The sequence below is a fragment of the Bemisia tabaci genome, chromosome 8 (assembly GCF_918797505.1).
Source record: "Bemisia tabaci chromosome 8, PGI_BMITA_v3".
Classification (NCBI taxonomy): domain Eukaryota; kingdom Metazoa; phylum Arthropoda; class Insecta; order Hemiptera; family Aleyrodidae; genus Bemisia; species Bemisia tabaci.
In genome coordinates, this window is record NC_092800.1 from 35,941,412 (window position 1) to 35,954,014 (window position 12,603).

Sequence of the window (12,603 nt, forward strand, 5' to 3'; positions counted from 1 at the left end):
CTTTTGTCAAATTGTGGCTCATCAAACTCGTTTTTCAAATCGGAATGCGGTTTATTTCAGCCAAATTTGACAACATCGCGGTAGTCAGTAGTTGGGTTGAGGGGAAATTGTGGTGAAAGAATGCAGCGCTTCGAGGAAGGATCATTAAAAGTGGAGATAAAGTGTTAAAATGCCTCCATCAAACCTGGCCTCGTTTATGGCTCCTCCCAGTGAATACCTTCCCCTTTTATAAACAAGTATATTCTTTATCTTCTCGTGTGGAGCACGGCCTCTTAATGGGTAATTTAGCCGGCGTTCATTCTTTATGCACTGCTTAACCTAGCTAATCGTTCTGCAGACACTATCTTCCTGAGAGGCTTTTATTTTAATCATCGATGAACGCTTTGATATATGATTCATTATGTAGGCTCCTTTGGGTGCTTGGATTGAGTGTTTAGTTGGTTGGATTTTGTTGCGAGAAAATAGGAGCACTGCTGTTGCCGTTACCCATGCCACTGTCGTAAATGGAACGAGCTATTGGAAGAGGTCGGACATGGAATTTTTGGCTAAAATTTCAAATTTTGATGTTTAATTCGTCACATTTTAAATTTTAAGGGGTGCTTCTAGAAAGAAATGTCACGAGGAAACCAATGGACCACTGGACAAGGTACGAATTTCAGCATTCTGCTACATGTTTCGTAACTACAATTTCACATAGAACACGATGCGAGCAACAAAAATTACCGCAATTAACTCGTTACGAAGATATTTAATGATTCTTGATGCGTGAATTCAAACCATCCGCTCATGAAAACTCAATGCTCTACGTGATTCACATCGAGCGCTAGACGTTATCATGACAGTCTCTGCGATATAAAAATCTGGCAACCTCGATCTTGACGCTTCGGCTCAGCTATAGCAAATTGCATGTAGTGTGAACAACACATGGTGGGAAATGACCATTGCTCGATTGAGAAGCTTGCTGAAACCGTTGTAGTGCGCGAATTGACTCACGTAGAGCTTTGAGTTTCTTGTCAGCGGGCAGTTCAAATTTCTCGTAACCAATGTGTAATAAAAACGTTGATATCTTCGTTAAAAGTTGATTTCAGTAATTTTCGTTATAAGAATCGTGTTTTACGTAAAACTGTGGTTAAGAAACATGTATCAGATTGCTTAAATTTGTATAGTGGTCTATTGAACCACTTTCAGTATCTCAAAGTTTTGTCTAAATGGAGTTATAAGCTTTTAAAGTTTCCAAATTTTGACCGACCTCTCCCATCGACTCGACCCACTGTGCGTCGTGGGTCTTTACAAATACGAGAGGAGTCGCGTTATTAGTGCTCAACATATTATTTGTGGAGTATGAACTTCCGTCTGCTATATCTCTCACCACACACTGTAAATAACATTGTAGTGCTTTCCGGAGTGTTTTTCACTCTGCAGTCTATACAGGCCTCAAACAACCCACATGATGGAAAACAGGGTGAAATTCAGACCACGAGAGTGCGTATCACTCCGCAAGAGGAATAAATTTCACTTCGCAAAAACGTAAGTGACTCCGTGAACAAAGAAAATTCCGCTCAAATCATGGACTTTAAGAGGACAGAATGCATTCCGGACAATCTACAGCAGTGTCCAGGCTGGATCATCACAATCAAACTGAGGTATCAAGCTGGCGAGGTCAGTGTGAGATCAGGGTTCTGCTAGGCTCTGCGAATAGCAATTAATTTTAGATCTCTATACCATCAAATTACCGCAGTAGTTTGAAAGCACTGATCTCTGTTTGGTATTTGCAGAACCAATCAGAACCCTGAACTTCCTGTTTTGATAGTTTCAGTTTGATCGTATGACCCAGGCTTTTTGGAGACTTTATATTCAATTTTATTTTGACTTTCTATAACTCAGATACCTTCACTGCACTGTGGCATTGACTATGAAAAACGGGATTGGGCATTATAACTTGTTGAGATGCTGGGAATACTGGAGACTTTGACAAATGTTGAAGCGGTAGGCCTTTGGCAATGGTTCAAGTTCCTTGACCTGCGGGGGAACTTGGCTTGTTACAGCGGGCCATTGATTTTTTCAAGGATACTTTTCTTACAAACCGATGGCCGCTCAGGCCTCTCATAAAATATTCCCCTTGTAGCGATGTGTATCTACACGATTATAAAATGAAAAAAGGAGAGAATAAATTACTCCAGTAAAAAATGAAGCGGTAGTTGACATCCCATCCTGCCACAATTGGGGATGTTTCATTCGTTCTCGTTACTTTTTCATGCAATTATAACTCAACTCAGAAGATAAGTTGATTTCAAAATGTATTCACTTGCGTACGCCACAAAAAGAGATATGATATATTTTATAGACCCCCTCAAAAACAATATGAGCAATGTAATTGGTTGAGGCAAAAGCTAAATTCTGAGGTTAACTCTATTTTCTGCCAAATGATGTATGATGAGCAACTTGTTGAAAAAAAAAATCAAAATTTCACCAATGATGACTGTTGAATGCCGGGGTGAGAACTTTGCTGCCCGAGATTTTGGTGATCAGGTTTTGATGACTCAACCATTTGCCCAACTATACGGCCATCCTCTTCGGGAGAATCTAAGCGTTGATTTTCGAAAAACTTTTACGCTTTGGGAAAGATATCAAACAAGATTTCTAACACTGATAAAAGTACTCTAAAGCTGTCCTTTGCAGGCTGCTGCTCAAATCAGACATTTCCTGGTAGACTTGGTGGACTTTGGTAGACAGTCTATCATTCTATCTTATTGTCACAGTGCAATGCTGAGATTTTTCTAAATTTTTGATTAGACTTTATCCACTAACGCGAGTGAAAGTCCTCGGTGATGTTCGATGATATCATGGTTATGTTTAGCACGAGTTAGTTTCGAGTAAGCGTATTTCTCAAAATTTCTTGATTTTTCAAAAAAAGACAAACTGTCTAAAAGTTTTACATGAAAAAATGATAGAAAAAAAATGATAGAAAAAATGATAAACTGTGAGGTTCCAGACAAGTTATTATTTTAATCGATTTTCTGCTTTCACATTGCTGAAAAACTCAAACATCCGGATAAAAAAAAAAAAAAATGCAAAAGCTTATGATTCAATTTTTTACGATTTGTTTAGGCACTTGGAAAAATGCCTAAAATAAACACAGTGGCGTTTTCTGACTTAAAAAATAGAGGATGCAGTGACATGAAGGGGTAAAATGGTTTTGTGGATTGTTTTTTCGCCTTCAATTTGAAAGATAGGCCACAAAACATCCGTCGAGCAGTGATAGTTATCTATTTTTTGCACCCTAGAGTCCTTATGAATGTTCCTCCACGGTGCACTAGTCCAACAAATTTGATGTCAGTTATTCAAGATTATCCTAAATTTTTTTGAGGAAGCAGGGCTCTCCTGGGATTTTGTTACAGCTCTATTGTGAATCAAAGATCAAGAGAAGAGCAGCAGATTTTCTATGTGGGTGGACTGTTCAACTGACAGGAACATCCACTATGTATCGCAACTTCAGAATTTCAACTAAAAAGACGGAGTTTTCGGCGTTCACGGTTCTTGGGAAAGTTTCACATTCAATTGTAAAATTCAACACGAAACGCAGTCCCGCTTCGCACGATTTGACAACCCCGAGGCTTGTCGTTCGCTTGTACAAGATGATTCCAAATTAATGATTTTCTCTTTGTCATTTGGAAATGGACGCCCACACCCTCGCGCAGAAAACGCTGTGTTCAGATACATGTGATGACAGCCAGATATGCGAATCAATCATTCTCAGATATATTTATTGGAGCTGCCCCGAAGGACGGCATTCGATTTCAATTTCACCTGCAGAACATTATTGTCACGCAGCTCTGGCGTTTTCAAGCAATACGTTTACGTATTATTTTACTATTTTTTTTTTTTTTTAATTTTTAAAAAAATAAAAAAATACAATATCATGTGCAGAATGAGTTTTTCTAAATGTCTAGCTTAAAATAAAAAATAATCAATGATTTTTCCAACATTTTTAGATCTAGTGTTCAGCTTAATCCAATTTGATTTATTAGGCAAAGTAATATTTAAGTATGTAATTTCGTACTCTGGACATGGCAGTTTAAAATGTTCATTAACTGCTCTTAAAACTACATCCTTTAAACAACACGCATTTAAACCGCAATTTTTCTGGTTTAGTTTGCCATTCTTGGGCGTTTTTTATGGTGAAATTAACTGAATTTTCCAATTAGGAGTAACAATTTCAAACTCAACCACAAAAGTACCCGTGATCATGGGGTATTTAACAGCAGGTGTGCTGTTTTTGAAACATGAATGATTTTTTGGGGGGAAACATTGTCCGTGGACGGTCTGGTACAATTTGCAAAAATATTCCCGAGAGGTTTCTCGCGGGAAAGGAAAGATTCTTTTTCGGAAAAAATTAGCGCTGACCGAATTTTATCCTATCGTCAGTCACAAATCGTCCAAACGAATTATGTAGCCTCATTTCAACGTTGCAAAATTTCCACTGGTAAATAAGATTTACATGGGAGAAATTATTGGACAGTTTAGCAGAAAATTTCATGGAAGTTTTCCTCTGACGGCATGGAAGAATCATCAAAATTCAAGACATAAATTGTTGAGTTAGATTCGTGTAAAAAGTTTTTCGGAACGATTTTGCGACCTCTGAATGGAGGAACGTACCTTCTCTTAAGAAACTGCAAAATATTCCTAATTTAAAAAGAAATGTTTGTTGACGGAAATTTTACAAAATTCATCTCTGCGGCAGGCGATTTTGCATTCCATAAAAGCGCGGTCAAAAAAGGTGATTGAAACGGAATACGACTGTTAGCGTATGGCGTCTAGCGTTCTGCATCGCGGCGTCGCGGCGCCGAGAGCGGCCGCCGCGACGCCTTTTCAAAAACGACGCCAAGTGTCCCTCCGTCGACATCGACGCCGGGTTTCCTGCCGGCGAAAGATGATCAATAGATGAGCAATTAATCCAAATTAGAGCGCCAAGCAGTGATTAATCATGCATGCGTTTATTTCCTGCATTCATAATTATTTCTCCGGAAGCCGCCACCAAGCACCGTGCCCCAGTGGCGTGGCGTGCTTTGCGATACATCGATTATCTGCAATTCAAATCCATGGGAAAGGATCGATAAAAAGGGTGTTCACAGCGGAAACCTTGATAATCGATTTTTTACCATAGTCTTAAAAGGGGATGTATCGATAATCGATCATTCACGCCTCGCCACTACCGTACCTGTGCGGCTGGTCCGGACCATCATCGTCTGGTTGGCAAGAATCATCAATTTCATCTCGTCTTGGGACTAGGCTAGAGTATCTATACAGTGATAGTACGCGGACATGTCAAAATTTGGAGCTCTTAGGGCCCAAAAGGGCAGCAAACTTTCTAATACAAGAAATGTTACTGCCAATTTTCAGATTCATTCAAACATCTAACATATATGGCTAAGATTGTTCATAAATGAACGCTGTTCCGTAAAAATGAGTAAATTTATGCAAAATCTATATCAAATACGTGTTTTAAAAACGACAGGCCGTAATGATGGTTAAAATTAAGCTTTCTGATACATGTCTTTTAACCAAAATTTCATGTAAAACACGATTCAAGGAACGATAATTACTGAAACTAACTCCTAACCAAGATATTCCATGTTTCTTGACGCGTGCATTCAAATCTCCTACTCATGAAAACTCAATGATCTGCGTGAGTCAAATCGCACACTAAACGTTACCGTGGCAGTCTCTGCGATACGAAAATATAGTAGCCTCAATCATTATACGCTGTGGCTCAGTTATAGTAAATTGTTTACATTTTGCACAATAGAGGGTAGGAAAGGAACAATGCTCGATTGAGAGACCTGCCGAAACTCTTTACAGTATTGAGTTTCTTGTAACTGGGCAATTCGAATTTCCCATAACTGATGTACAGTAAAAACGGTAATATGTTAGTTAGGAGTTAATTTCAGTCATTTTTGATAAAAGAATCATGTTCTAGGTGAAATTCTTGTTCAGAGCCATGTAACAGAGTGCTTAAATTCGTACCTTGTCTAGTGGTCCATTGTAAACATCCTGTTGTATGGATTGTTTGCTGCATAAGATTTTGAAAAGTACACATGTAACTTTTTTTTGGGTTACACTTTTTTAGTGTTCACTTCGATTGACATAATTTAAGTGCACACCATTTTTCTCCTATCTCAATCCAAAGAAATGCCCAACAATCCTCTAGTTTTCGTTCACACCGCATCCAAACGTATGTTTCAAGGATCTATTTGATTTCATTTTTTTCTAAATGAACTAGTACCCCTCCCCATATTCCCCTTAAAAATAAACGTTAGGTCACGTTCCGTTAAAGATGCTAAAAATACATCATGTTTCGCAAAAATTCTGGAGGAATCACAATATTTCTTGAGGCGACTTATAAATGTCATTAGCGTCCTTCGGAAAAGCTTTTCCGTAAGCAGAGACAGCTATAATCGACAGGCATCACTGATACGCACCGATTGACAAAAAAATGATCAAGGACCACCAGAGCAGTGCCGAAGTAGGGATCAATCTATTTAATTGCCTGTCACCCACAATTAATAACCGGGAGAAGCCCCTCCTACGGGAAAAGATGATCCGTAGTGTGGTTAAAAAAGCGTAGGTACGTGGGGAGGGTAATGTACCGCAGCCGTGCAAGTTTGCCGTTTAAACTGAACGGAAGATATTTTTCCACGGGAAGAGGTCGGTTAAGAAATGGTAGATTTTTCCGCGCAATCTGTCACTCCGGAGGACTTTGAGCCCAAGAAGACAATGTCAAGGTGAAAAAACGATAAAAGAATGATTCGATTGAATGGGTATAAAAGTTTGGCCGGTTGAATGACTTCTAAAATCAATGGATTTCGTTTATTAAAGCACCACAGAAAGATTATGAGTGAACGTGAGGAGAAGAATAGGAAATAACTAAGACTCTGCAGATATGATTTTTATAGATGCATAAATGTATATGCCAACAACCTGAATGGCTTTGGAAGAATAGAGGACTTCGGCGGCTAGAGGTTTTAGGACATCTCGTCAATGTTTTTTTGTCCGCGCAAGTGAGTTTTTGGACTACCGTACTCTTTTTTTGCCAAAGTATCGTGATTTATTTTGCGAGTAAAGATCCGTACTCTTAAAGGATTCCTGTCATTTTTGATACGTTGGAGCGCCTTTAATTTTGTATCATACCGTGCAACACTTCTGATGCTAAATAGATGTTTTAAACGCCTTGTCAAGCCGCGCCGCCGTGGCTGTCAAGGGCGACCAGCGCGAGACACGTGCAATGGCGCCTACAAACCTAACTGGGATACTTCACGCATTGCGCAATGCGTGAAGTATCCCTGTTAGGTTTGTAGGCGCCAGTGCGCGTTGCGCGCTGGCTACATGCCGCGAGCCGCTCCTCTCTGTGTTTAGCTCAAATATTTAAACTCGTTGAGTCAGCGTTTTCCAATTCATGATTTTGAAATGTTTGAACACTCTGCATGGATTATTCTTATTTAAATGGATGGAAAAAGATATGTATTAAAGGAAAAAGTAATGCGTGTTTTGTAAATTTAAGGTGTCATTTCTATAGCTTTTGAATTTTTCTTTTATATTTTGTGCTGCACAGAAAAAAGTAGATTCCAGAATATTTTACGTAAAAATAATGTTTGACTGGAAGTCTCTGACGTCGCGAGCGGGAGATATGCCGTTTCGCACTTTCACCATCGATCGTATTCGTTTTCAACCTACAAAACTCAAATTTTCGCTCACCGTCGGCCGCGAAATGCAACATACCCCCGCGCGTAGGAGCATTCGCGAATAACACCCCCCCCCCCCCGGCCCGGTGCCACCCCCTTTTTCTCCGGGATAATGTAACGAGGCGGAAAGAGATAAAAGGCCCAGAGAGGACGACAAAGGGAGGTAAGGTTGCCAGATTGTGCGATAAACTGTGAATATTTTCTATTGGTTTAAATTGAAAAATACGCTTATCTATCGGCACGCTCTGGCAACAATGAAGGGAAATCAGTACGGTTTCGGTAACGAAGTTGCGCGGGTATCGCGGATTGTGTAACTCCGTTTGCGCGGAACTCTGCCGTGCTAAGGAAGAACGCCGTATGAACCTCCAGACGTTGCCATATCTCTTTCAACGAAAACCGAATTTACCGGGAAAACTTTAAGTATTCTTCTTCAGACTTTTCAGACAATTTTGATCAGCAATTTGATGTAAATTATCTAAAAATTTCAATAAAAAATATTCATATCTTTCCTTAAAAATCCATGTTTTGTCCGGAGAAATTTGGCAACTCTCGAATGATTGTAAGGCGTTCTTTCTTAGCGCGGCGGAGTCGATAAAATATAGCTTTGCAAAGCCGCGAACTTTAATGATCGAACGAGTCCTTCCCCCGTCCCTGCAATCGTTTTCCTTTTCACCTGATACTCAGTGGCGTGGCGGGCTTTGCGATATATCGATTGATGTGCCATTTAAACTTATGAAAGAGGATCGATTATCAGGGCGTTCGCAACGAACACCATAATAATCGATTCTTCACCGTAGCTTCTTATGAGGTATAATCGATAATTGATCATTGATACTGCTGATACTTCCTAGCGGGCATCCTGCAAACTTGAGCTTTCAATGCTTCTAGATGCTCCTCGGGAATTTTTAACGGCTTCTTGATTGTTCTTGATTCAGGGCCGAACTCTTTGAGTGCAGATTCTGCAGCCAACAGCAACAGTTCACCGCTTCTCGGATTTCAACGCCTGAAACTTTCTACTCTTAAAATTATTTTATTCTCCCGAGGAAATCTGTTCGATATTTGGATATTTAGACTGAGAAAATTAAAAAAGAGAGGGTCTGAAATAGAATACCTTTATATAGGGAGAGTATAGACAACTCGATTTATGTAGCCTTTAGGGCCCAAAAGGGCGACAGCGTGAAAAATGAAAATCACTAGAAAAGTGCCGCTGCCAACCTATGAATTTGAAAGATTAATCACTAGGGCCAATGGCGCATTGTGAACAAGCGTTTTTAAGGATTAAGACTTTGAAACTGAGAAAATGTATGCGAAATCAAAGTTTCATACGTGCTTTTATAATTTTTGATCAGTGTATCTACTCTTGGAGTTTAAATTAGTACCATTGGATAATTCGAGTTCATAGGATGGCTGCCTTTTTCGGCCCCAAGAGCTGCATGGCCTGATCAAACCTGACCTCAAAATTGTCGAGTTGTCCTTTCTCCCTATAAAGGTACTCTAGTATGGAAAAATCTCGTAAAATCTCGGCTCCAGATTTTGTGCGACTAAATGGGATTCTCTATCGGTGTAATGAGGTTTGCCATGACACGGCGAAACCACCTGTGAAATCAATTACAGGTCGACTCGTCTCTGTTATCAATTAGAGTCGAGGGCAGTCTCTTGGCGGGCAGTCGGCGAGGGCACCGGCACCCCTTCACCCCCCCTTCTTGTACCCTTCCCTGTAGTCCTCCCTGTACTACTGCCAAGAATTCGCAAGCACATAATGCTAGAAAATCTTGTACCCTTATTCATTCTATTTTTATCCGTATGTATTAGATAAGCCATTGAATTAGTCACAAAAATTGATGCACATTTTTCGACGTAAGAAGTACTACTCCAAGCCGTACCACTCTAACCGTTGAATATTCTTTGCGAGAATAAAATTTTTAAAATGAGCCGGCGTGAAAAGTATTTCAAAGACAATAATTGGTCATGAAACATCAAAGCCTATAGTCCGTATAGTGATCGATATGTCAGGCGCCAGGATACGACTATTCGTGCTCGATGGATGAGCGTGTTGCGTATACCACAATTGAAGGCGTTCCGTCGTCGTGGGGAAACCTGATTAGGGAAGCGGATGTTGTAGTATTGGTAACCAGTGGAAAGGCGAGTGTTTAGTGCTTATTTTTTTTATCATCATCATCTTTTTCGTCTTCTACTTCTTCTCATCCTCTTCCATTTTATTACGGCATAAGCCCGGTTTGTGAGCACTGTTACTATTCAGGCTTTTGAACGTATATCGCCACTTTCCGGCCAAAGTATCACAAGTGCTGTGACGTTCAAAATTTTCGTCGCCATATTAAATTTTCAACAGAGAAATCGTTGGGTTAAATCTTTTTAAAATTTCGCTGCATTTTATCGGCAGCACAAAGAAAATTCAGTGAAATTTTCGGACAGCTTCGTTGAAAAATTTCTCCGAAGAAAATGAAATGGCGCACAGTGGATCGAGTCAATGGAAGAGGTCGGACATTAAACTTTTAGCTAAAACTGCAAAATTTCGTTACATTTTAAATAATAAGGGGTACTTTAACAAGAAAATTTCACGGAGAAACCAATGGGACCACTTCTGGAACCTCAAAGTTTTGTATAAACGGAGTTATAAGCATTTAAAGTTGCCAAATTTTGTCCGAACTCTCCTTTTGACTCGATCCACTATGTGGTGGCGGAAATTTTGAAACGTCGCATGGCGCCTGTGATACCTTGGCCAGAAGGTGACAATACAACGTTTTCTTCAAATCTTCGACGGATGAACAACAGAACTGCCAAATCGAGTACGTGCGTCTCAGACGGCTCCTTACGAGTGCGATTGAAAAGTGCCACGCGGGTGGCGTGGCTCGGGTGTGAAGGGGCACGAAGGGGCGAGAATAAATCTCCCATAACACTCCAATCAATCATGATATGAGCACCGTGAGCCGGGAGCCGGGGACGAGGGGGGGGGGGGCGTTTAGTGACCCCCGCGAATGGATTTGACCTTGACGCCGGTGCGCTTTTCGTACGTCCGGGGGGGGGGGGGGGTGTACGTGCGGCGCGGGGCGGGGGCGGCCCGGAGACGACAAGCACAATTGAAAGCGAAATTAGGCCCGACGGCGCGGCCGGCGGTCTACCGAGCGGCTTATTATGGGGGCCGTATCGTCGACCTTTACCCCTCTTTCACCCTCCTCGCTGAGCTAGCCGCGTTATTTTCATCCACTCATCGCGGTCTCGTAGTAGCTTATCGTTACCGCGTTTGCGGATTAGTGTTGACGTCACCATATTGCCGTGATAAGGAAAAACGGAATAGACCGTATTCGATATTGGCTCGATGTATCGAATGACTCAAATCAATAGAACAAAATCTCAAACAAGAATAATAGGTTTTAAGCCAGAAAAGCTAAAAATGAGAAAATTCATAACAATTTCACTATGCTGTAGCATACTGCACAATTTTTCTAACACTTTATCGGCACTATGAACACTTTTTTTGTATACAAACCAACACTACAACACTCTAACAATTTCACTTCTCATTGCCATTTGGTACTAAAAAAGTGGAAGATCTATTATAGAAAAGACCCGTTCCTTCAGATTTCTGAATAGACTTTTGAGGCTATGTTTATGTTTTGAACCAATCGATATCGATACAATCTCACCCGTTTGATTTGTCGCATACGATCTATATGATGCTGAACGCCGTCCAATGGTGATGCATTGTTTCTCCGTGACGTAACACTGAGAGGCCGTTCATAAAAAAAAAAAAAAAAACGTAACGCTCAGGTGGAAGAAGGGGTCTCAAAAATATCGTGACTCCATTTTGTTACAACGTGTTGAAGGACAGGGACACCACAAACGATTTACGAGTAGGAGGATGGGGATAAAAAATCCGAAATGTAGTCTTACGTATCTGGTGAGCGGCCCCCAATAGCTTATAGCGATCAAGGCCAGCTCGGTCTTCCTACGAAAGGAAGTAAAAACGACCGAGCTCTCGAAATATACTTGCCTTCAAAACTCGACCACTCTAATTAAAACGACGGACTAAAGCCCTCATTAATGTACTTTCCGAAGAGGTCATTAACGATTCCATGATGTCATCCTGGCTTTTCCAATACGATTTCTAATTGACTTCATAACTTGACATTCATTTTAAAAAAAGGAGCTGAAACTGCATGCTACGAATCCAGTTCTGAGAGATTAAAAACAAAGCACGACTCTTGAAGCTCGGCCGATGTTGGTTTAAAAGCAGCCTGCGTAAAACCAACGAGGAAATCAAAACTGCCGTGCTAAGAAAGAACGCCGTATGAACATTCGAGAGTTGCCAAGTTTCCCCGGGTAAAACATGTATTTTTGAAGAAAGTTTTTCATATTTTCCCTTGAAATTTTCAGATATTTTAGATTTAATTGTGAACAAAATTATCTGAAAAATGAGAAGAAAAATATTCAGAATTTTCCCAGTGAATTCGTTTTTTATAAAATGAGATATGGCAACGCCTGAATGCTCATACGGCGTTTTTCCTTAGCACGGCAGAAAAGTTCTCTGGCGGTAAGGGCCTCAGCATCCGAGGGCTCTCGAGTTGTAAAATGATAGAGTTGAAACGCTTCAAATATTCTCAGTTTGAAACTTGATATCGTGCCGTCCGGTAAACATTCCTGTGTAAGTTAAATATTGTTGAGATCAAAGCGGGAAACTTCTGGGAGGACGACGAACCATTCATAATACTTTTTAGTCTTAGGTTTCCGGCAAACGAAGCGCATTTTACGGCACACTTTTCGCATCAACGTTTGCCTCTTCGTTCCCTCGTCAATGTTTCCTTCGAAAAATGAAATTAAAACTTTGGAGACCCATCGGAAAAAG

At 40.5% G+C, this 12,603-nt stretch overlaps 1 protein-coding gene across 1 annotated transcript in view; it reads right to left on the reverse strand.

Annotated features, from left to right (window-relative positions):
• Positions 1-12,603, reverse strand: part of LOC109038784 (5-hydroxytryptamine receptor 1) — a 535,893-nt gene that overhangs the window by 105,035 nt on the left and 418,255 nt on the right. The gene's annotated exons all lie outside the window — the stretch shown is intronic.